This window comes from Balaenoptera physalus (assembly GCF_965194825.1).
Source record: "Balaenoptera physalus genome assembly, chromosome: 12".
NCBI lineage: Eukaryota > Metazoa > Chordata > Mammalia > Artiodactyla > Balaenopteridae > Balaenoptera > Balaenoptera physalus.
This window is the reverse complement of record NC_138897.1, coordinates 59,236,775-59,262,291: the sequence shown is the minus strand read 5'-3', so window position 1 is coordinate 59,262,291 and position 25,517 is coordinate 59,236,775. Positions and strand designations below refer to the sequence as shown.

Genomic DNA, 25,517 nt, shown 5'->3' with positions numbered 1-25,517 from the left:
GGGGAAGAATGGGCCAGCTGTGCCTGCTCAGACAATACGGAAACATGGGTGATAGAAATGTAGACACCAAGCCAGACCTAGCACACAGTTGATTATGGAAGCAAAACATTAGCCCCAATTATGGAGATTTGTCATGAAATATCGTGTACTGCATTTATTTTTCTGGATCATTACCAGCCATTATTGGTTTATATATTTTTTAATATCTGCAATTTTAAATATTTTGTGTCTTCTTTTATTTCTTGCATTTTCACATGATGCTTTTACCTCCTTACAGTTGGTGGCATGTTCTTTCACAGTATTTTGTTAGCAATAGAAAGCATATATTCTAATATTTCCTATACCTTTTTCCCAACCAATGAGAATGGCTTAATGATTTATGGATAATATTTCAGTAGTGTTATATTATTAGTAATAATAACAATGGCCTCATATATTTGTGTAATGACTCACTCTTGGGGTGTGAGTTTGATGTTTGTGGTGGGCTTTGCAGTGTACTTAACCCTCCTCCTTTCTTCTCTTTCTCTCTCACAATAATTATATTTAGGAGATTACCACCTGCCACAAGCAAACCTCTTCTCCAGCCTTTTCATAAGCAGGACAGTCCTGGATTCAGGATGTGATGGTCAGACCAGGCCTGTAAAGCCTTTTGTTGTCTTCTGTAAGTGATGACTCTTAGAGCTGATTGGCCTCTGGGCTGAGCAACAACTTGATGCCAGGGCCTCCAGGGGATGCCAGAATCTTCTAAGAAACCAATTGTTCAGTAACCACAGGAGTCTCAGAGAAGAAACTGGCAGCAGCCCTCCAATAGCCTTCAGACTATATGAAGTTTCTTGGGCCCATACAAGTCCTGCCTTAAGTAAAGCCCCAAGCATCTTTGGTTGGGGTAGGAGACCCAGGGACGGGCTTCTTAAAGTTCTGAACCTCCATGTGCAAGGAAGTAGGTGCTCTCCCTGAGGGAGGAGCAAAATGCAGAGGGAGTGGGTGGTCATTTAATGCTATGACTTGATCCTTTGATCCTTAAGCTCAGACTTAAATAAGTCCTTCTTATTTTCAGCCTCCTATTGATGTGATTCGGTGTTAAGTTTTGTTTAAAGGAGCACCAAAGGCAAACCTTCAGTCCAGGGACGGCATAGTGAAGCAGGCAGAACTGAATGTTAAATCTGAAAACCATCTGAGAACAGTCACTGCTGCTTCCATGCAATGCATGGCCTTCCTGAAAACCACACTATGTAAAATCAAGCGATGAAAACCCAGGCTTAGGGTAAAAGTAGGGTAAGCGACACAACTCTCAACAGCTTGGCCAGTGACATATATTAAAACAGAGATAAGATCCTAATAAAAATGTTAGTGCAGTTTCACACATGTTAAATGGTTAAGAACTAGATCAATACTACAATAAACATGACACTTGACTTTGAAAAGTTTGCTTGAGGAAGTAGGGGCTTGGAAGGTTTGCAGCTTGTGAGCTTTTGTGAAGGGGCGGAAGGAGGGTTATCTGATATCAGATGGAAAGTTCTAGCACCAGATGTGGATGGCTGTGGCTCACAACATTCGGTGAAGGAGGTGGCTGGTAGATATTTAGAGTTGAAAGTGCATGTGCGTCTTGTGTATTCCAGCATGGCTCAGTTCAGCTGGATGAAGTTTTCTGCCTTCTCTTGGTGTCTGTCACAGGAGAAATTGTGCAAAAGCAAAAAAGCAAAATCCATGTCATGCTCAGATTGTTCCCTAATCTGTCAAATGGGTTGGAAGGAATGTGTATTTTTCAAAACAAGCGATATAGCAGAACTGACGGTAATCTTACCCCTTAATTTTTATATAAGGACATTGCAACCCAGGTTTCAATGAGGTTTGTAGCCAGATTAGTAGCTGAGCTGAGCGTGGATTCCTGGACCCCGGGCTCCTTTTGCAGTAGGAGCGTCCACATACTCTGTTGCCTCTTTCACTGTGTTTTATAAACTCCTGCTATCATTATTTTCATGTTACTGCTGGTGATAACATTATTTTAGTACTTAGTTGTTTTCATGTAGATTTCAGAACTAGCTCTTCAGTGTAGATGTTGGCACTTAACGTAATATCTGGCACTGAATATATATTTGTAAGTAAATGAATGACTAAATTAATGAATGGACATAATCAAATCTAGGTTCACGATGGATGCAGTTCCAGACCTGAGTGTAGATGGACTTACAGAGAAGATATATGTTTAGAGTTAAGGACGGCAGCGCTCTTTCCTTATACTCCTCAAGTCCTTTTGGGTTGGTTTGGATTTTAGTAAAATGATTAAGGGTATGGCCTTGTAACAGACCACAGACAAGTTATTTACTCTCCCTAAGTCACACTGGGAGAGTACCCATTGGGTACTCATTGGGTTTCTGTAATAAATGAGATCATGTATATAAACCGTTAGCACAGTGCCTGGCACATGGCAGTGGATCAACAAGTGTTATCAATTATTATTATTATTATCAGCAACGGCAGCAGCAGCATCCTTATCATCACTTACAACTACTACTGTTGCTGCTGCTTTTCCAACATACCCCTCTGTATGTTGGAAGGAGCCAAGAACAGGTGAATTTGAGAAGGAGCCCTGGTACTTCTGAGCTGTAGCCCAGTTTTCCCAACTACTCACTGGACATCTCCACCCAGATATGTAATAGGACCTCAAACTCAAATGTCCAAAGTCAAACTCATTTGTTTCCTCCCAGTGTGCTCCTCCTCCTGAATCCCACTGTCATCAGCACCATCACTGGAAACCTCAGTTGTCCTTTCCTTTACTCTCTCCTTCCTCTTCCGCATTCCATGGGTCATCCATTCTTTCAACTGTGATTTTTATTGGGCACCAACTGTGTGCCAGGCACTCTCCAAGGTGCTTCAAGAAATAAACATGCATAAGACATGATCCTTGTCCTGAAGAATTTTCAGGATATCATAAGACAGAGATGCCAAGTATGAAGTGTCTGATCCAAATCCCACGACAGTAGGGCAGTCACCATAAAATGTGTTAACCAGCTATATAAGAGGCCACATGATGTGACCATAGTTCCAATATGTTGCCACCCACTTAAATACACTTGAAGTGGACAACCACTTACATGCAAAATTGATGAAGGATATAATCCTGGGGTCATCCTGTATTTTAAAAATTTTGGCCCCTTGGGCTAACAAAACATATTTGTCAGGAATACTAATTTTCATCACTCACCATATTTTTTCATTTTGTGTCCTGAAAATGTTCTTTTACGCAACAATGGCTTTACAGTAAAAGTTTTCCCTCTGTTGTAGAATATTCAGTCCTTTGGTTAGATTTGTGTCTGTATAATGATTGTTTCTTTGTGGTATAAAGATAGGTTGAAAAGAATTTAAAATGGGCTTTTCAGTTTAAAAAAATTCCTACTTTTTATATACTAGCTTGGATTTATAAATTTAGCTTAGTCCATTTATACTCATATTCTTAGCAGTTTTGTCTGTACAAATAAAACCTTAGAGATTTTTAATTCCCTGTAAGTTTCAAATTTACTGTATCAGTGAAAGAGAACATTTTTCAAAATGTGCTGTTAATAGCTGATCATTTATTAATAAATAATTAATTAAACTAGGAATGAGCTCTGAGAAAATATAATTTTTCAAAACAGGGGTAATTAATATGCAGAGTTACCCAGGTACAGAGTCTGCAGTTCTCCAAAGGATTTATTCATTTTTCACCAAATATTTATTGAGAACTTTCTTGTGTCAGGTCCTGTTCTAGGAGCTGGAGATGCTACGCTAAGCAAACCAGAGCCCTGACCTGAGGAAGGAAGTAAATGAATAAACAGTATACCTGTAATGCCGGGCAGTGATAAAAGCTGTGAATTAAAATAAGGGCAGTAAGGGCTAGAGAGTACAAGGAGCTGGATTAGATAGATGGGGTGGTGGGCAATCTCCCATAGACTGTAGGGTTTCTGCCTACTTGGTTCTTCACTGAGATTTTATTCATTCACACCGGCCTGGAATTAGACATTCAGATCCACATCTTCTATCATGTGGTCCTATTTCCCTTTCACTCTTGCATGCTCTCTGCTAGCTTGTGTTGGTAATGAATTGCATGAGAAAAGAGCTTGCCTTGTTTACTATCAAATCAGCCAAGTATAGAGATTATCTGGTGTGGTACACATTGTTCCAACAATAGTTTAAATATTTTGCAATCTACATCATTACCACTGGGGAGACAAAATGCTTTCATTAAGAAAGCACACACAAACACATGCAGAACAGATGGTTAACTAACAACGTCTCGACGTGAGCAAATTTTTAGTCTCAAATTCTGTGACTTCACAATCTCAGAGGGATTTTCCTTTTTACTGTTTAGGAAAAATTACTCCCCACTGCATTTTAAAGAACTAAAAGTCTCACTTGTATATTAATAATATTCACTTTGGCTTGTTAAAAAAATTATGATTACCCCAGAAAGGGGGGCTTTTATGACCTTTTACATTTTGTAAATAAAGCCTTCCATCTGGTTAAAAAACATCTTAAAAAAAAAATTTTTTTTTTTCTTAAACTGTGTTTGTGTCCCCTAGTAAATGTTGTTTTCATTCCTTGGAAAATTTGCTCTGTGGCAAGTTCATTTTGGCCTGATGTAATTTAATCCAAAGGGAGGAAAACATTAAATTAATGAAATCTTAATGGAAAGCCACTATATTTATATTTAGTTTGGTGTCTTAATTATTATTCTCCCAAATTATATTGGCTTATATATATTTTTTAATATCTTTATTGGAGTATAATTGCTTTACAGTGTTGTGTTAGTTTTTGCTGTATAACAAAGTGAATCAGCTATATGCATACATATACCCCATATCCCCTCCCTCTTGTGTCTCCCTCCCACCCTCCCTATCCAACCCCTCTAGGTGGAAACAAAGCACAAAGCTGATCTCCCTGTGCTATGCAGCTGCTTCCCACTAGCTATCTACTTTACATTTGGTAGTGTATATATGTCAATGCTACTCTCTAACTTCATCTCAGCTTACCCTTCCCCCTCCCCGTGTCCTCAAGTCCATTCTCTATGTCTGGGTCTTTATTCCTGTCCTGTCCCTAGGTTCATCAGAACCATTTTTTTTTTTAGATTCCATATATATGTGTTAGCGTGCAATATTTGTTTTTCCCTTTCTGACTTAGTTCACTCTGTATGACAGACTCTAGGTCCATCCACCTCACTACAAATAACTCAATTTCGTTTATTTTTATGGCTGAGTAATATTCCATTGTATATATGTGCCACATCTCCTTTATCCATTCATCTGTTGATGGACACTTAGGTTGCTTCCATGTCCTGGCTATTGTAAATAGTGCTGCACTGAACATTGTGGTACATGGCTCTTTTTGAATTATGATTTTGTCAGGGTATATGCCCAGTAGTGGGATTGCTGGGTCGTATGGTAGTTCTATTTTTAGTTTTTTAAGGAAACTCCATACTGTTCTCCATAGTGGCTGTATCAATTTACATCCCACCAACAGTGCAAGAGGGTTCCCTTTTCTCCACACCCTCTCCAGCATTTATTGTTTGTAGATTTTTTGATGATGGCCATTCTGACTGGTGTGAGGTGATGCCTCATTGTAGGTTTGATTTGCATTTCTCTAATGATTAGTGTGATGTTGAGCATCTTTTCATGTGTTTGTTAGCAATCTGTATATCTTCTTTGGAGAAATGTCTATTTAGGTCTTCTGCCCGTTTTTGGATTGGGTTGTTTGTTTTTTTGATATTGAGCTGCATGAGCTGCTTGTAAATATTGGAGTCTAATGCTTTGTCAGTTGCTTCATTTGCAAATAATTTCTCCCATTCTGAGGGTTGTCTTTTCGTCTTATTTATGGTTTCCTTTGCTGTGCAAAAGCTTTTAAGTTTCATTGGGTCCCACTTGTTTATTTTTGTTTTTATTTCCATTTCTCTATGAGGTGGGTCAAAAAGGATCTTGTTGTGATTTATGTCATAGAGTGTTCTGCCTATGTTTTCCTCTAAGAGTTTTATAGTGTACGGCCTTACATTTAGGTCTTTAATCCATTTTGAGTTTATTTTTGTGTATGGTGTTAGGGAGTGTTCTAAATTCATTCTTTTACATGTAGCTGTCCAGTTTTCCCAGCACCACTTATTGAAGAGGCTGTATTTTCTCCATTGTATAGTCTTGCCTCCTTTATCAAAGATAAGGTGACCATGTGTGCATGGGTTTATCTCTGGGCTTTCTATCCTGTTCCATTGATCCGTATTTCTGTTTTTGTGCCAGTACCATACTGTCTTCATTGCTGTAGCTTTGTAATATAGTCTGAGGTCCGGGAGCCTGATTCCTCGAGCTCCGTTTTTCTTTCTCAAGATTGTTTTGGCTATTGGGGGTCTTTTGTGTTTCCATACAAATTGTGCAATTTTTTGTTTTAGTTCTGTAAAAAATGCCATTGGTAGTTTGATAGGGATCACACTGAATCTGTAGATTGCTTTGGGTAGTATAGTCATTTTCACAATGTTGATTCTTCCAATCCAAGAACATGGTATATCTCTCCATCTGTTTGTATCATCTTTAATTTCTTTCATCAGTGCCTTATAGTTTTCTGCATACAGGTCTTTTGTCTTCTTAGGTAGGTTTATTCCTAGGTATTTTATTCTTTTTGTTGCAGTGGTAAATGGGAGTGTTTCCTTAATTTCTCTTTCAGATTTTTCATCATTAGTGTATAGGAATGCAAGAGATTTCTGTGCATTAATTTTGTATCCTGCTACTCTACCAAATTCATTGATTAGCTCTAGTAGTTTTCTGGTAACATCTTTAGGATTCTGTATGTATAATATCATGTCATCTGCAAACAGTGACAGTTTTACTTTTTGTTTTCCGATTTGGATTCCTTTTATTTCTTTTTCTTCTCTGATTGCTGTGGCTAACACTTCCAAAACTATGTTGAATAGTAGTGGTGAGAGTGGACATCCTTGTGTTGTTCCTGACCTTAGAGGAAATGGTTTCAGTTTTTCACCATTGAGAATGATGTTGGCTGTGGGTTTGTCATATATGGCCTCTATTATGTTGAGGTAGGTTTCCTCTATGCCTACTTTCTGGAGAGTTTTTATCATAAATGGGTGCTGAATTTTGTCAAAAGCTTTTTCTGCATCTATTGAGATGATCGTATGGTTTTTTTCCTTCAGTTTGTTAATATGGTTTATCACATTGATTGATTTGCGTATATTGAAGAATCCTTGCATTCCTGGGATAAACCCCACTTGATCATGGTGTATGATCCTTTTAATGTGCTGTTGGATTCTGTTTGCTAGTATTTTGTTGAGGATTTTTGCATCTATGTTCATCAGTGATATTGGCCTGTAGTTTTCTTTTTTTGTGACATCTTTGTCTGATTTTGGTATCACGGTGATGGTGACCTCTTAGAATGAGTTTGGGAGTGTTCCTCCGTCTGCTGTATTTTGGAAGAGTTTGAGAAGGATAGGTGTTAGCTCTTCTCTAAATGTTTGATAGAATTCGCCTGTGAAGCCGTCTAGTCCTGGGCTTTTGTTTGTTGGAAGGTTTTTAATCACAGTCTCAATTTCAGTACCTGTGATTGGTCTGTTTATATTTTCTGTTTCTTCCTGGTTCAGTCTCAGAAGGTTGTGCTTTTCTAAGAATTTGTCCATTTCTTCCAGGTTGTCCATTTTATTGGCATATAGTTGCTTGTAGTAATCTCTCATGATCCTTTGTATTTCTGCAGTGTCAGTTGTTACTTCTTTTTCATATCTAATTCTATTGATTTGAGTCTTCTCCCTTTTTTTCTTGGTGAGTCTGGCTATCGGTTTATCAATTTTGTTTATCTTCTCAAAGAACAAGCTTTTAGTTTTATTGATCTTTGCCACTGTTTCCTTCATACCTTTTTCATTTATTTCTGGTCTGATCTTTATTATTTCTTTCCGTCTGCTCACTTTGGGGTTTTTTGTTCTTCTTTCTCTAATTTCTTTAAGTGTAAGGTTAGGTTGTTTATTTGAGATGTTTCTTGTTTCTTAAGGTAGGATTGTATTGCTATAAACTTCCCTCTTAGAACTGCTTTTGCTGCATCCCATAGGTTTTGGGTTGTCATGTTTTCATTGTCATTTGTTTCTAGGTATTTTTTGATTTCCTCTTTGATTTCTTCAGTGATCTCTTGGTTATTAAGTAGTGTATTGTTTAGCCTCCATGTGTTTGTATTTTTTACGGACTTTTTCCTATAATTGATATCTAGTCTCATAGCGTTGTGGTCGGGAAAGATACTTGATACGATTTCAATTTTCTTAAATTTCCCAAGGCTTGATTTGTGACCCAAGATATGATCTATCCTGGAGAATGTTCCATGAGCACTTGAGAAGAAAGTGTATTCTGTTGTTTTTGGGTGGAATGTCCTATAAATATCAATTAAGTGCATCTTGTTTAATGTGTCATTTAAAGCTTGTGTTTCCTTATTTACTTTCATTTTGGATGATCTGTCCATTGGTCAAAGTAGGGTGTTAAAGTCCCCTATGATGATTGTGTTACTGTCGATTTCCCCATTTATGGCTCTTAGCATTTGCCTTATGTACTGAGGTGCTCCCATGTTGGGTGCATAAATATTTACAATTGTTATATCTTCTTCTTGGGTTCATCCCTTGATCATTCTGTAGTGTCCTTCTTTGTCTCTTGTAATAGCCTTTATTTTAAAGTCTGTTTTGTCTGATATGAGAATTGCTACTCCAGCTTTCTTTTGATTTCCATTTGCATGGTATATCTTTTTGCATCCCCTCACTTTCAGTCTGTATGTGTCCCTAGGTCTGAAGTGGGTCTTTTGTAGATAGCATATGTACAGGTCTTGTTTTTGTATCCATTCAGCCAGTCTATGTCTTTTGGTTGGAGCATTTAATCCATTTACATTTAAGGTAATTATCGATATGTATGTTCCTATTACCATTTTCTTAATTGTTTGAGTTTGTTTTTGTAGGTCTTTTCCTTCTCTTATGTTCCCTGCCTAGAGAAGTTCCTTTAGCATTTGTTGTAAAGCTGGTTTGGTGGTGCTAAATTCTCTTAGCTTTTGCTTATCTGTAAAGGTTTTAATTTCTCCATCGAATCTGAATGAGATCTTGCTGGGTAGAGTAATCTTGGTTGTAGGTTCTTCCCTTTCATCACTTTAAATATGTCCTGCCACTCCCTTCTGGCTTGCAGAGTTTCTGCTGAAGAATCAGCTGTTAAACTTATGGGGATTCCCTCATATGTTATTTGTTGCTTTTCCCTTGCTGCTTTTAACATTTTTCTTTGTATTTAATATTTGATAGTTTGATTAATATGTGTCTCGGTGTGTTTCTCTTTGGGTTTATCCTCTATGGGACTATCTTTGCTTCCTGGACTTGATTGACTATTTCCTTTCCCATATTAGGGAAGTTTTTAACTATAATCTCTTCAAATATATTCTCAGACCCTTTCTTTTTCTCTTCTTCTGGGACCCCTATTATTTGAATGTTGGTGTGTTTAATGTTGTCCCAGAGGTCTCTGAGACTGTCCTCAATTCTTTTCATTCTTTTTTCTTTATTTGCTCCCTGGCAGTCATTTCCACCATTTTATCTTCCAGCTCACTTATACGTTCTTCTGCCTCAGTTATTCTGTTATTGATTCCTTCTAGAGTATTTTCAATTTCAGCAATTGTGTTGTTCATCACTGTTTGTTTGCTCTTTAGTTCTTCTAGACCTTGTTAAATGTTTCTTGTATTTTCTCCATTCTGTTTCCGAGATTTTGGATCATCTTTACTATCATTACTCTGAATTCTTTTTCAGATAGGTTGCCTATTTCGTCTTCATTTATTTGGTCTTGTAGGTTTTTACCTTGCTCCTTTGTCTGTAACATATTTTTTTGTTTTTTTTTTGTTTTTTGTTTCTGTTTTTTTGATGGGTGGTGCTGTTTTCCTGTCTTACTGGTTGTGTGGCCTGAGACGTCCAGCACTGGAGTCTGCAGGCAGTTAGATAGAGCTGGGTCTTGGTGCTGAGATGAGGACCTCCGGGAGGCCTCACTACGATTGATATTCCCTGAGGGCTGAGGTTCTCTGTTAGTCCAGAGGTTTGGACTTGGAGCTCCCACCACAGGAGCTCGGGCCCAACCTCCGGCCCCGGAACCAAGATCCTGCAAGCTTCATGGCATGGTAAAAAAAAAAGGAGCAGTACAATATTAATGAATAAAAAACAAAATAAAATAGAAAGATAAAAAATATATTATGAAAAATAAAATTATATTGAAAGAACTGCAACAAGGCAAAATAAAACCACAGCAGAAAAAAGAAAAAAAAAAAGGGAGAGGGGCAACATGGCTTATAATTTTTAATTTAAGTCTCAAAACAGTTTTTAGTTACCTAATTAAATGCAATACTGCTTCATTTGGGGAATAATACTTTATTTAAAACAATTCTTTTTTAATGAGCTCCCACAGAATGTGTCTATACATATCAATTGGATATAATTTCTAGCCAATTACTTTTTTAGTCATAATAACAGATTGCTGAGCAACCCATGATGTGTGTTTGATCCATTTGATCCAGTTATCCAGTGAGTAACTTCAAGTAACCAATTACTAAGCACTAGTTCTAACAAAAAAGATCTGTTTTCTCTATTGTCTGAAAATGGGAGATACTAGAGAATCTCGTGGAAATCAACCTTCTTTGCCATCATTTAACTTGTCGTGGAGAAATATGAAAGGTATGAAATTTTATTGCTGACATTATTTTTTATTTTTGAAATTCAAGGCAAGATTTCTAATAATTAAATTTTTTTTCATAGTATAAAGATTTTAAAGTTTTTTTTTAGTGTTAGTGAGGTGTAACTGACAAAATTGTAACATATTTTTAGTGTACATAACAGTTTGCTATAAGTGTACATTGAGAAAGCATTCCCCCATTGAGTTAACACATCTATCACCTCACATATTTACCTTTTTTTTTTTTCTTGGTGAGAATATTTACGTTCCACTCTCTTAGCAAATTTCAGTTAAACAATACAGTGTTATCAACTATAGTTACCATGTTTTACATTAGATCCTCAGACCTTATTCATTTTATAACTGAAAATTTGTACCATTTTACCTACCTTTCCCTATTTCCCCCCATTATCCAGCCCCTGGCAATTACCTTTCTGTTTGTTTCTGAGTTTAACGTTTATTTTTTAGATTCCACGTGTAAGTGATACCATGCAGTATTTGTTTTTTTCTGTCTGGCTTAATTCGCATAGCATAATGCCCTCCAGATTCATTCATGTTGTTGCAAGTGGCAGGATGTTCTTATTTTTTTAAGGCTGAATAATATTCCATTGTGTGTATGTATGTATATGTACATAAATATATATATGTATGTGATATATGTATATATGTATATGTATCACATTTTCTTTACCCATTCATCCACCAACGGACACTTAGGTTATTTCTAAACCTTGGCTAAGGGGCTTCCCTGGTGGCGCAGTGGTTGAGAATCTGCCTGCCAATGCAGGGGACACGGGTTCGAGCCCTGGTCTGGGAAGATCCCACATGCCGCGGAGCAACTAGGCCCGTGAGCCACAATTACTGAGCCTGCGCGTCTGGAGCCTGTGCTCTGCAACAAGAGAGGCCGCGATAATGAGAGGCCCACGCACCGCGATGAAGAGTGGCCCCCACTTGCCGCAACTAGAGTAAGCCCTCGCACAGAAACGAAGACCCAACACAACCATAACTAAATAAATAAATAAATAAAAATTTAAACCTTGGCTAATGTGAATATGCTTCACAGAATTGGTGTACAGATATTTCTTAGAAATAATGATTTCATTTTTTCTGGCTATATACCCAGAGGTGGGATTGCTGGATCATATGGTAATTCTATTTTTAATTTCTTGAGGAATCTCCATCCTCTTTTCCATAGTGGTAGTACCAGTTTACATTTCTTCCAAGTATACAAAGGTTTCCTTTTCTCCACATCCTCATCAGCATTTACTTATCTCTTGTCTTTTTGATAATGGCCATCCTAACAAGTTTGAGGTGCATCTCACTGTGGTTTTGATCTGCATTTCCCTGATGATTTGTGATCTTGAGCACCTTTTCATGTAGCTGTTGGCCATTTGAGTGTTTTCTTTGGAAAAATGTCTATTCAGGTTCTTTGCCTATTTTTTAATTGGCTTATTTGGTTTTTTGCTATTGACTTGTATGTGTTCCTTATGTAATTTGGATATTAATCCCTTAGTGAATATGTGGTTTGCAAATATTTTCTCTCATTCCATAGATTGCTTTTCATTTTGTTGATGCTTTCCTTTGCTGAGCAGAAGCTTTTTATTTTTAATTTTTATTTATTTATTATTTTAAAGGGAATAAAATTACTTTATTGAATAATTCATCCTTTCCCCGCTAACCTGTATTGCCAACTTGGTCATATTTTATTTTATTTTATTTTTTTTCAAGGTAACAGTAGTGTTTTTTTTTTTCAAATTGCACACATGTCTATAAACCTAATAAATAGGTTTTTTCTATTTTTTTTTTATACAGCAGGTTCTTATTAGTCATCAATTTTATACACATCAGTGTATACATGTCAATCCCAATCGCCCAATTCAGCACACCACCACCTCCACCCCCCTGCAGCTTTCCCCCCTTGGTGTCCATACGTTAGTTCTTTACCTCTGTGTCTCAATTTCTGCCCTGCAAACCAGTTCATCTGTACCATTTTTCTAGGTTCCACATATATGCGTTAATATATGATATTTGGTTTTCTCTTTCTGACTTACTTCACTCTGTATGACAGTCTCTAGATCCAACCATGTCTCAACAAATGACCCAATTTCGTTCCTTTTTATGGCTGAGTAATATTCCGTTGTATATATGTACCACATCTTTATCCATTCATCTGTCAATGGGCATTTAGGTTGCTTCCATGACCTGGCTATTGTAAACAGTGCTGCAATGAACATTGGGGTGCATGTGATTTTTTGAATTATGGTTTTCTCTGGGTATATTCCCAGTAGTGGGATTGTTGGATCATATGGTAATTCTATTTTTAGTTTTGTAAGGAACCTCCATACTGTTCTCCATAGTGGCTGTATCAGTTTACATTCCCACCAACAGTGCAAGAGGGTTCCCTTTTCTCCACACCCTCTCCAGCATTTGTTGTTTGTAGATTTTCTTATGAAGCCCATTCTAACTGGTGTGAGGTGATACCTCATTGTAGTTTTGATTTGCATTTCTCTAATAATTAGTGATGTTGAGCAGCTTTTCATGTGCTTCTTGGCCATCTGTATTTCTTCTTTGGAGAAATGTCTATTTAGGTCTTCTGCCCATTTTTGAATTGGGTTGTTTGCTTTTTTAATATTGAGCTGCTTGAGCTGTTTATATATTTTGGAGATTAATCCTTTGTCTGTTGATTCATTTGCAAATGTTTTCTCCCATTCTGAGGGTTGTCTTTTTGTCTTGTTTATGGTTTCCTTTGCTGTGCAAAAGCTTTTAAGTTTCATTAGGTCCCATTTGTTTATTTTTGTTTTTATTTCCATTACTCTAGGAGGTGGATCAAAAAAGATCTTGCTGTGATTTATGTCATACAGTGTTCTGCGTATGTTTTCCTCTAAGAGTTTTATAGTGTCCAGTCTTACATTTAGGTCTCTAATCCATTTTGAGTTTATTTTTGTGTGTGGTGTTAGGGAGTGTTCTAATTTCATTCTTTTACATGTATCTGTCCAGTTTTCCCAGCACCACTTATTGAAGAGACTGTCTTTTCTCCATTGTATATCCTTGCCTCCTTTGTCATAGATTAGTTGACCATAGGTGCGTGGGTTTACCTCTGGTCTTTCTATCTTGTTCCATTGATCTATGTTTCTGTTTTTGTTCCAGTACCATATTGTCTTGATTACTGTAGCTTTGTAATATAGTCTGAAGTCCAGGAGCCTGATTCCTCCAGCTCCGTTTTTTTCCCTCAAGACTGCTTTGGCTATTCAGGGTCTTTTGTGTTTCCATACAAATTTTAAGATTTTTTGTTCTAGTTCCGTAAAAAATGCCATTGGTAATTTGATAGAGATTGCATTGAATCTGTAGATTGCTTTGGGTAGTATAGTCATTTTCACAGTATTGATTCTTCCAATCCAAGAACATGGTATATCTCTCCATCTGTTGGTATCATCTTTAATTTCTTTCATCAGTGTCTTATAGTTTTCTGCATACTGGTCTTTTGTCTCCCTAGGTAGGTTTATTCCTAGGTATTTTATTCTTTTTGTTGCATTGGTAAATGGGAGTGTTTCCTTAATTTCTCTTTCAGATTTTTCATCATTAGTGTATAGGAATGCAAGAGATTTTTGTGCATTAATTTTGTATCCTGCAACTTTACCAAATTCACTGATTAACTCTAGTACTTTTCTGGTGGCATCTTTAGGATTCTCTATGTATAGCATCATGTCATCTGTAAACAGTGACAGTTTTACTTCTTCTTTTCCAATTTGTATTCCTTTTATTTCTTTTTCTTCTCTGATTGCTGAGGCTAGGACTTCCAAAATTATGTTGAATAATAGTGGTGAGAGTGGACATCCTTGTCTTGTTCCTGATCTTAGAGGAAATGCTTTCAGTTTTTCACCATTGAGAATGATGTTTACTGTGGGTTTGTCATATATGGCCTTTGTTATGTTGAGGTAGGTTCCCTCTATGCCCACTTTCTGGAGAGTTTTTATCATACATGGGTGTTGAATTTTGTCAAAAGCTTTTCCTGCATCTATTGAGATGATCATATGGTTTTTCTTCTTCAATTTGTTAATATGGTGTATCACATTGATTGATTTGCGTATATTGAAGAATCCTTGCATCTCTGGGATAAATCCCACTTGATCATGGTGTATGATCCTTTTCATGTGTTGTTGGATTCTGTTTGCTAATATTTTGCTGAGAATTTTTGCATCTATATTCATGAGTGATATGGGTCTGTAGTTTTCTTTTTTGTAGTATCTTTGTCTGTTTTTGGTATCAGTGTGATGGTGGCCTCATAGAATGAGTTTGGGAGTGTTCCTTCCTCTGCAATTTTTTGGAAGAGTTTGAGAAGGATGGGTGTTAGCTATTCTCTAAATGTTTGATAGAATTCACCTGTGAAGCCATCTGGTCCTGGACTTTTGTTTGTTGGAAGATTTTTCATCACAGTTTCAATTCCTTTACTTGTGATTGGTCTGTTTATATTTTCTATTTCTTCCTGGTTCAGTCTTGGAAGGTCATACCTTTCTAACAATTTGTCCATTTCTTCCAGGTTGTCCATTTTATTGGCATAGAGTTGCTTGTAGTAGTCTCTTAGGATGCGTTGTATTTCTGCGGTGTCTGTTGTAACTTCTCCTTTTTCATTTCTAATTTTAATGATTTGAGTCCTCTCCCTGTTTTTCTTGATGAGTCTGGCTAATGGTTTATCAATTTTGTTTATCTTCTCAAAGAACCAGCTTTTAGTTTTATTGATCTTTGCTATTGTTTCCTTCATTTCTTTTTCATTTATTTCTGATCTGATCTTTGTGATTTCTTTCCTTCTGCTAACTTTGGGCTTTGTTTGTTCTTCTTTCTCTAGTTTCTTTAGGTGTAAGGTTAGATTATTTATTTGAGATTTTTCTTGTTTCTTGAGGTAGGCTTGTATAGCTATAAACTTCCCTCTTAGAACTGCTTTTGCTGCATCCCATAGGTTTTGGATCGTCGTGTTTTCATTGTCAGTTGTCTCTAGGTATTTTTTAATTTCCTCTTTGATTTCTTCAATGATCTCTTGGTTATTTAGTAACAGTGTTTAGCCTCCATGTGGTTTTGTTTTTTACATTTTTTCCCCTGTAATTCATTTCTAATCTCATAGTGTTGTGGTCAGAAAAGATGCTTGATATGTTTTCAATTTTCTTAAATTTACTGAGGCTTGATTTGTGACCCAAGATGTGATCTATCCTGGAGAATGTTCCATGCGCACTTGAGAAGAAAGTGTAATCTGCTGTTTTTGGATGGAATGTCCTATAAATATCAATTAAATCTATCTGGTCTATTGTGTCATTTAAAGCTTCTGTTTCCTTATTTATTTTCATTTTGGATGATCTGTCCATTGGTGTAAGTGAGGTGTTAAAGTCCGCCACTATTTTTGTGTTACTGTCGATTTCCTCTTTTACAGCTGTTAGCAGTTGCCTTATATATTGAGGTGCTCCTATGTTGGGTGCATATATATTTATAATTGTTATATCTTCCTCTTTATTGATCCCTTGATCATTATGTAGTGTCCTTCCTTGTCTCTTGAGACATTCTTTATTTTAAAGTCTATTTTATCTGATATGAGTATTGCTACTCCAGCCTTCTTTTGATTTCCATTTGCATGGATTATCTCTTTCCATCCCCTCACTTTCAGTCTGTATGTGTCCCTAGGTTTGAAGTGGGTCTCTTGTAGACAGCATATATATGGGTCTTGTTTTTGTATCCATTCAGCAAGCCTGTGTCTTTTGGTTTGAGCATTTAATCCATTCACGTTTAAGGTAATTATCGATATGTATGTTTCTATTACCATTTTCTTAATTGTTTTGGGTTTGTTTTTGTAGGTCCTTTTCTTCTCTTGTGTTTCTCACTTAGAGAAGTTCCTTTAGCATTTGTTGTAAAGCTGGTTTGGTGGTGCTGAATTCTCTTAGGTTTTGCTTGTCTGTAAAGCTTTTGATTTCTCCATGGAATCTGAATGAGATCCTTGCCGGGCAGAATAATCTTGGTTGTAGGTTTTTCCCTTTCATCACTTTAAGTATATCATGCCACTCCCTTGTGGCTTGTAGAGTTTCTGCTGAGAAATCAGCTGTTAACCTTATGGGAGATCCCTTGTATGTTATTTGTCATTTTTCCCTTGCTGCTTTCAATAATTTTTCTTTGTCTTTAATTTTTGCCAATTTGATTACTATGTGTCTCAGCATGTTTCTCCTTGGGTTTATCCTGTATGGGACTCTCTGTGCTTCCTGGACTTGGGTGGCTATTTCCTTTCCCATGTTAGGGAAGTTTTCGACTATAATCTCTTCAGATATTTTCTCGGGTCCTTTCTCTCTCTTTTCTCCTTCTGGGACCCCTATAATGCGAATGTTGTTGTGTTTAATGTTGTGCCAGAGGTCTCTTAGTCTGTCTTCATTTCTTTTCATTCTTTTTTCTTTATTCTGTTCTGCAGCAGTGAATTCCACCATTCTGTCTTCCAGGTCACTTATCCATTCTTTTGCCTCAGTTATTCTGCTATTGATTCCTTCTAGTGTAGTTTTCATTTCAGTTATTGTATTGTTCATTTCTGTTTGTTTGTTCTTTAATTCTTGTAGGTCTTTGTTAAACATTTCTTGCATCTTCTCGATCTTTGCCTCCTTTGTTTTTCCGAGGTCCTGGATCATCTTCACTATCATTATTCTGAATTCTTTTTCTGGAAGGTTGCCTATCTCCACTTCATTTAGTTGTTTTTCTGGGGTTTTATCTTGTTCCTTCATCTGGTACATAGCCCTCTGCCTTTTCATCTTGTCTGTCCTTCTGTGAATGTGGTTTTTTTTCCACAGGCTGCAGGATTGTAGTTCTTCTTGTTTCTGCTGTCTGCCCTCTGGTGGATGAGGCTATCTAAGAGGCTTGTGCAGGTTTCCTGATGGGAGGGACTGGTGGTGGGTAGAGCTGGGTGTTGCTCTGGTAGGCAGAGCTCAGTAAAACTTTAATCCACTTGACTGCTGATGGGTGGGGCTGGTTTCCCTCCCTGTTGGTTGTTTGGCCTGAGGCAACCCAACACTGGAGCCTACCTGGGCTCTTTGGTAGGGCTAATGGCAGACTCTGGGAGGACTCACCCCAAGGAGTACTTCCCAGAACTTCTGCTGCCAGTGTTCTTGTCCTTACAGTGAGCCACAGCCATCCCCGCCTCTGCAGTAGACCTTCCAACACTAGCAGGTAGGTCTGGTTCAGTCTCCCCTGGGTTCACTGCTTCTTCCCCTGGGTCCCAGTGAGCACACTACTTTGTGTGTGCCCTCCAAGAGTGGAGTCTCTGTTTCCCCCAGTCCTGTTGAAGTCCTGCAATCAAATCCCACTAGGCTTCAATGTCTGATTCTCTAGGAATTCTTCCTCCTGTTGCCGGACCCCCAGGTTGGGAAGCCTGACATGGGGCTCAGACCCTTCACTCCAGTGGGTGGACTTCTGTGGTATAAGTGTTCTCCAGTCTGTGAGTCACCCACCCAGCAGTTATGGGGTTTGATTTTGCTGTGATTGTGCCCTTCCTACTGTCTCACTGTGGCTTCTCCTTTGTCTTTGGATGTGGGGTATCTTTTCTGGTGAGTTCCAGTGTCTTCCTGTCGATGATTGTTCAGCAGTTAGTTGTGATTCTGGTGTTCTCAGAAGAGGGAGTGAGAGCACACCCTTCTACCCTGCCATCTTGGTTCAGGCTCCCAGAAGCATTTTAGTTTGGTGTAGTCCTACTTGTTTATTTTTGCTTCTGATGCCTTACTTTTGGTTTCACATCCAAAATATCATTGCTAAGACCAATGTGAAGCAGCTTCCCCCTGTATTTTCTTCTAGGAGTTTTATGGTTTCAGGTCTTACGTTCAAGTCGTTAGTCCAATTTGAATTAATTTTTGTTTATGGTATAATATAGGGGTTCAGTTTCATTTTTTTTGCATGTGACTATCCAGTATTCCTAACACCATTTATTGAAGAGACTCTTCTTTCCCTGTTATACATTCTTGGCTCCTTTGTCAATATTTAATTGACCATTTATATGTGGGTTTATTTCTGGCCTATTACTTCCATTGATGTATGTGTCTGTTTTTATGCCAATACTGTACTGTTTTGATTACTGTAGCTTTGTGGTAGAGTTTGAAATAAGGAAGTGTGATACCTCCAGCTTTGTTCTTCTTTCTCAGGATTAGTTTGGCTATTTGGGATCTTCTGTGGTTCTGTACAAATTTTAGGATTGTTTGTTCTATTTCTGTGAAAAATGCCATTGGAATTTTTAGAAGCATTTCATTGAATCTATAGATTGCTTTGGGTACTGTGGACATTTTAACAATATTAATTCTTCCAATCCATGAGCACAAATATCTTTCCATTTATTTATTTATTTATTTATTTATTTATTTATTTTTAACATCTTTATTGGAGTATAATTGCTTTACAATGTTGTGTTAGTTTCTTCTGTATAGCAAAGTGAATCAGCTATACGTATACATATATCCCCATATCCCCTCCCTCTTGTGTCTCTCTCTCACCCTCCCTATCCCACCCCTCTAGGTGGTCACAAAGCACCGAGCTGATCTCCCTGTGCTGTGAGGCTGCTTCCCACTAGCTATCTGTTTTACATTTGGTAGTGTATATATGTCAGTGCCACTCTTTCACTTCCTCCCAGCTTACCCTTCCACCTCCCTGTGTCCTCAAGTCCATTCTCTACATCTGTGTCTTTATTCCTGTCCTGCCCCTAGGCTCTTCAGAACCGTTTTTTTGTTTTTTTTAGATTCCATATATATGTGTTAGCATATGGTATTTGTTTTGCTCTTTCTGACTTCACTCTGTATGACAGACTCTAGGTCCATCCACCTCACTACAAGTAACTCAATTTTGTTTCTTTTTATGGCTGAGTAATATTGCATTGTATGTATGTGCCACATCTTCTTTATGCATTCATCTGTCGATGGATACTTAGGTTACTTCCATGTCCTGGCTATTGTAAATAGTGCTGCAATGAACATTATGGTACATGACTCTTTTTGAATTATGGTTTTCTCAGGGTATATGCCCAGTAGTGGGATTGCTGGGTTATATGGTAGTTCTATTTTTAGTTTTTTTAGGGAACCTCCATAGTATTCTCCATAATGGCTGTATCAATTTACATTCCCACCAATAGTGCAAGAGGGTTCTCTTTTCTCCACACCCTCTCCTGCATTTATTGTTTGTAGATTTTTAAATATCTTTCAATTTATTTTTGTCTTTTTCATTTTCTTTCATCAATGTCTTATAGTTTTCAGTGTATAGGTCTTTCACCTCCTTAGTTAAATTCATTCCTAAGTAATTTATTCTTTTTGGTGCTATTGTAAAAGGGATTGTTTTCTTCATTTCTCTTTCTGATAGTTCATTGTGAGTGTATAGAGAGTCAACGGATTTTATATATATTGATTTTGTATCGTGCAACTTTACTGAATTCATTTATTAGTTCTAACAGGTTTGTTTGTTTGTTTGTTTGGTCTTTAGTGTTTTCCATATATATCATGTCATCTTCAAATAGAGACAGTTTTACTTCTTCCTTTTCAATTTATATGCCTTTTTTTAAAATTCTTTTAATTTCATCTATCTCCTCTCACCACCCTGTCTCACCCTAAAATGTACATAAACTCTGTGGGAGCAGAGACTTACTCTGTTTAGTCCATTGCATAGAACAAGGCATAACCCATGGTAAATATTCAATCAATATTTGTTGGAAAAATCTCTTTAAGTAGGGCCTCCATGGGAGCAAATAACAGTATGTTTAGAATTGCATGTTTTGAAAAGATGATCGTTAAGCACTAAAGATGACTTTGAAAGGGGAAGAGAGTGTCTCCCCACAGGTAGCCAGAGAGGAGAGTGGAATCTGAGGAGCACGTCTCATTGGACCGTGAGCACCATGGGGTGGGCTTGGGGTCTCTTTCATCTGGGATAATGCCAGACATGTGGTAGATGCCCATAAAATGCTTGTTGCATCAGTTATTTAACTAGTTAATGGGCTTGTATTCCACTCAATTCAGTGCACATTTGAGAACTAGTTATGAGCTGTGCAAGTCACTGGGGAGACAGAAAGATGAATAAGACAAGGTCTTTCACCTCTAGGGATTAACAATTACATAAGTAAGCCTCAGGTCTTTTTAGTTCCAGCTGTAGAGTTTCACTTTTCTTCCAAGAGGGCTGCATCCCTGAGCCACTGCCCAGGGACCCTGTGAAGTAGCTTCTAAAGGGTTGGGCCTGAGAGATCACCCAGGACAGCCCTGCCCAGCAGGGGCAAGATGTAGAACACATCTGCCTGTGTGTACCAGATGACCTGTAATACTTGCTCCTTTACCAGTTTTAAAATGAGGATCCCCCCCTGCCCCCTGCCATCCCTGAGACCCAGGATTAATGACTGAAGAGGCAGGGACCTCCATACAATGTGCACATGGCTCAGTGCCCGTTGTCTTTGTTCAACGTGGGCACAGCGAAATTTGTCATCCTACTTACCCTGCTGTCCATCCAGGCTTCCTCACTTTACAGACGAGAACTGGGAAGGTTTAGTGCCTTGCCTAGGGTCACACTACTTGTCAGCAGCTGAGCCAAAGCAGGAATGCATGTCTTCTAACAACTAGGCCACTGCTATTTCCAGGACACCATCTTCCCTCAACTCACACTGTATGGGAGACAAATCATATCAAATGCTCCCCAAATTGTCAAGCAGTGGGGTGTTGATCAACATCCAAAATGAGAATGATTTTAACCTTTCCGTGTTAAACTTACCATGAACTGTAGTCCGCCAGCCATAACTGCTCAAGGTAGACTCACGCGTCTACCTCCATCAGGGACCTTGCTTCCTCAGTTATTTAGTTCTAGATATCACAGACCCCTAGGAAAAATCAGTAGGGGTGGCCTCAGGAAGAAGCAGGAGAGAAGTGATTCCCTCCCTTGCTGACTTTGGGACCTTGAGCAAGTGACTTAATCTTCCTGAAGCTCTGTCTCCTCATCTAGAAAATGGAGATAATAAGAGTGCCTGCCTTATGGTTGTTGTGAGAATTAAATGTATGTCAAGCCCTTAGTAAGGGCTTATAGTAAGTGCTCAGTAAGTGTTAGCCGTTGTTAAACCATAATTATTTTAAAAGATAAAATCATCATCTCATACAAATATCGAATGAGCATGTGTCAAGGATTTATTTAACTCATTAATTGATGAATAAGTAAGATGTTACAACTAGTTCAAAGGAGAATTCAAAGGGTAAGTGCATAGATAGGCAACCAAAGATGCTGAAGTGAATTGGCTTAGGAGATGCAAAACTGGCTCCTTCCACAGGGAGAGGGAAAGCAATTGCACTTTCAGGGGGCAAAATGCAATTGTGTGTCTGTGAGCAAGAATTGTTTGCACTCAGTTATCTACAATTTATGAGTTGTAAAATAGCTCAAAGACCACAAAACATGCAAAGTCCTCATAGTACAAGATAACTGGAAAGTGTGCACTAGGGAAGGGTGAACTAGGCAATGTCCATTCACCCTTCTGGTGCATTTCAAAAATTTTCCCAATTATTTCCTACACAGTTTTTATTTTTGCTAGTTCCTTATTTACATCCTAGGAATGTTTTGAAGACCAATAAAATCATGTATATGAAAAGTTGTCATAACTAAGATGTATTTTGCAAACACTAGTAGTTATAGTGTATAAGAGAGAGGTGAGGTAGACTTGCCTTTGAGTCCTACTCCTGACACTTTCTTTTTTTTTAAACATCTTTATTGAAGTATAATTGCTTTACAATGGTGTGTTAGTTTCTGCTTTATAACGAAGTGAATCAGTTATACATATACATATGTTCCCATATCTCTTCCCTCTTGCATCCCCCTCCCTCCCACCCTCCCCATCCCACCCCTCTAGGTGGTCACAAAGCACCGAGCTGATCTCCCTGTGCTATGCGGCTGCTTCCCACTAGCTATCTATTTTACATTTGGTAGTGTATATATGTCCATGACACTCTCTCACCCTGTCACATCTCACCCCTCCCCCTCCCCATATCCTCAAGTCCATTCTCTAGTAGGTCTGTGTCTTTATTCCTGTCTTGCCACTAGGTTCTTCATGGCCTTATTTTCCCTTAGATTCCATATATATGTGTTAGCATACTGTATTTGTTTTTCTCTTTCTGACTTACTTCACTCTGTATGACAGACTCTAACTCCATCCACCTCATTACAAATACCTCCATTTCATTTCTTTTTATGGCTGAGTAATATTCTGACACTTTCTTTTAATGTTTTTAAAATTGTTATAATTAACATACAATATTGTTTTAGTTCTGATACTTTCATGTGACCTTGAGCAAGTCACTTTGTAGCTTTGTGCCTCTGTTTTCTTAGCTATAAGTCAGTATGTAAGATTCACTGCATAAGGTTATTGTGAGGATTAGACGAGGTGGTACGTGGGGAAATACGAAATGCTGTACCAAGACGAGATGTGATTACAGTACTGCTCTCAGCTTAGATTTTGGTTCATTTTTCTTTAAGGAGTCACTATAGGATAAGAGATGGAGTGATGAGTTCTCAAACTCACCAGGTCATTATTACTGCAGGTTGTAAATCATATGGAGAAGTCTTTAACTCAGTAACAGTGATTAATGGCACTACTGTTAACCCAAAAGCACTTCTCCAGTATTCACCCACATGTCCTCATGGCTCTGGAGAGAAGCTAGTGGTGCCAGGAATGGTAATGTTGATGACTGTGGGGCTGTGTGTCTCTAATGAGGCCTGTTAGGACTGTATTTTACTCTCCTCAACTCCTCCCCACAAAGCTGTCATCCCAGAGTCTCCCCTGGTCATCATGTTAAAAGAGACTCATTCAACCAGCCTGTGGAGACTCTCAGGAATTTGCAGGAATTGGGAAGGAAAACCTTTGGCCCAGCGCACTCCTCTCCTGGCCCAGTTCTGTGTTTTAGAATTGAGAAGTGATGAGGAGGGTTTGGAGTGAGTCCAGGACCTGACACTGAATGCACTGAAGGAGATGAATGAGTCCTGAGTGGAAGGCGTTGGGACCACTTGGCCTGGAGAGGAGAGGGCGGGGACATGACTCAGTGTGGACAGAGGCTTCCAGGGGCCAGCTTTCTTCAAGGCTGGGACGGGACAAAGAAACTCAAAGATTATGAGCAGTTTATAATCTTTGAGCTGCTTTGCTACTCAAAGCAGCTCAAGGATTATGGTCATGGAGACCAAGGACCTCTCTGCCCACGGTGATGATTACTGCAAACACGTTTATGAAGGCTGTACTAAGTTCCTCTCTAGAGATTTTGTAGAACAAGAATGGGTCTTTCTTAATCTAGAATATTACAGATCATGCTCCCCTAGAGGCCGAGGCCTGGTTCAGATTTGAAGAAGGAAAAAAACAGATGAGAAAATCATACCTTGCTTGTCAGCCCTTGTTTAGTAGGAGTTAGGGGGCAAGGGAAGGAGAGCTTGAGCATCCGAGCTGGCCTCCTTGTTCACCTCTCCACCTCCCTGTGCCCTGGGAGGTGACCAGTGCGCCCTGCTTGTCTGTCACAGCATTTGTCACACCGTCTTCTAGTTGTTGGTTGACTGACTTCCTATCCTCAAAGGCAGAGCCTTGGTTTTCATCTCCGTGTCCCCAGCCCCTGGCACAAGGCCTGACACATAGTAGGGCAAATATTCGACAAATACTTGCTGAATGAGAGCACTGATGAACGACTCCTTGACAGGCTGAGGTCAGGTCAACAGAAACCTCAGCGCTAGAGACACTGACAGAAAACCCCGTTTAAAAGCTGGTTGAGCCTTGGGCTTGAGCTCTGATGAACTGTTCACCATAAAATACTAGGGAAGCCTGGGTCCAGATTTCAGCATTCGTAGTGAGACTATTTTCAGCTTTCTCAGAGACAGCATCTGTAAATAATCAGGGAGAGTCTTTTATAAAACAACATAGAAAAACCTCAAAGACTATTCTAAGGCTGCAACATTTAAACAGGATTTTTAACCCATGGGGACGCCAAGATCAACATGGAGCTTCCTGCACATAAAAGCCTGGAATTTCAAGCAGTGTGAGGTCAAAAGCTATGATCGCCTCTCCCCCTGTCTAAATTATACACTGCTTAGCATTCATGTGAGCAGAGGGCCGGGGTGGGGACAGGCCTGTGGTTACGTAAGTCCCATACGGTCTTCTCTTCTCTTGTGATACAGTGTCCATGGTGACAGTGATGTGGGAGTCCAGGCCGGCTGGATCGATGAAGGCAGAAGGTCACTTGTAGGTCATGCCATGATTGAAGTATTCAGTGTAATTTATAACTGGGCTTTCACTCTCCGTAGAAAAATGATCAGGGACATTTGTTGTATAATGTTTTCTCTCACTAGAAGATGCTGTCCTTAAAACGGAGTTTGGGGGCAGCTATAAAAGCCTATCTATAGAACATTCCAAAGTCACTTTCTTTTCCTTCCCAGTTGGAGGAAGGAGCAAGAGACCGTCTTCTTCTAAGACGAGAGGGAAAAGATGGCGTTAAAGCTTGAAATCGAATGAACTCCTCAGCCTCTCAACCTGCATAACTGTCTCCTGGGCACTTCTTCCACTGCCCCTGAACTGGGGGCCGCATCGCCCAGTCTGACTAAGGTGACCACAATTACAAACAAGGGAAAATCAAAACGACCCCAAACCGTCCTACCATTAGGCCAGCCCGTGAGTGTGTGTATGATGTGACAGCTGCCCAGTTTCTCAAGTTTCCTGAAAAGTCACTCACACGCACTGATCCTGAGTCAGCCTGTCTTGTTACCTGGGAAGGCCAACGTTTGAACAACTATCATTATAACACTTGATCGTTATGCAATGTAAAAAAAATATTTATAATCAAAAGGGTTTTTGAG

General features: G+C 38.7%; 1 protein-coding gene and 1 long non-coding RNA gene across 2 annotated transcripts in view; one reads left to right on the top strand and one right to left on the bottom strand.

Moving 5' to 3' along the window:
* COLEC12 (collectin subfamily member 12) overlaps positions 1-25,517 on the top strand; it is a 198,169-nt gene that overhangs the window by 56,064 nt on the left and 116,588 nt on the right. The gene's annotated exons all lie outside the window — the stretch shown is intronic.
* Positions 10,515-13,557, bottom strand: LOC309639932. Its single transcript, XR_014251929.1, has 2 exons — positions 11,719-13,557; positions 10,515-11,412 (listed from the first exon to the last, which is right to left on the bottom strand). It is a non-coding gene; the product is annotated as an uncharacterized lncRNA (long non-coding RNA).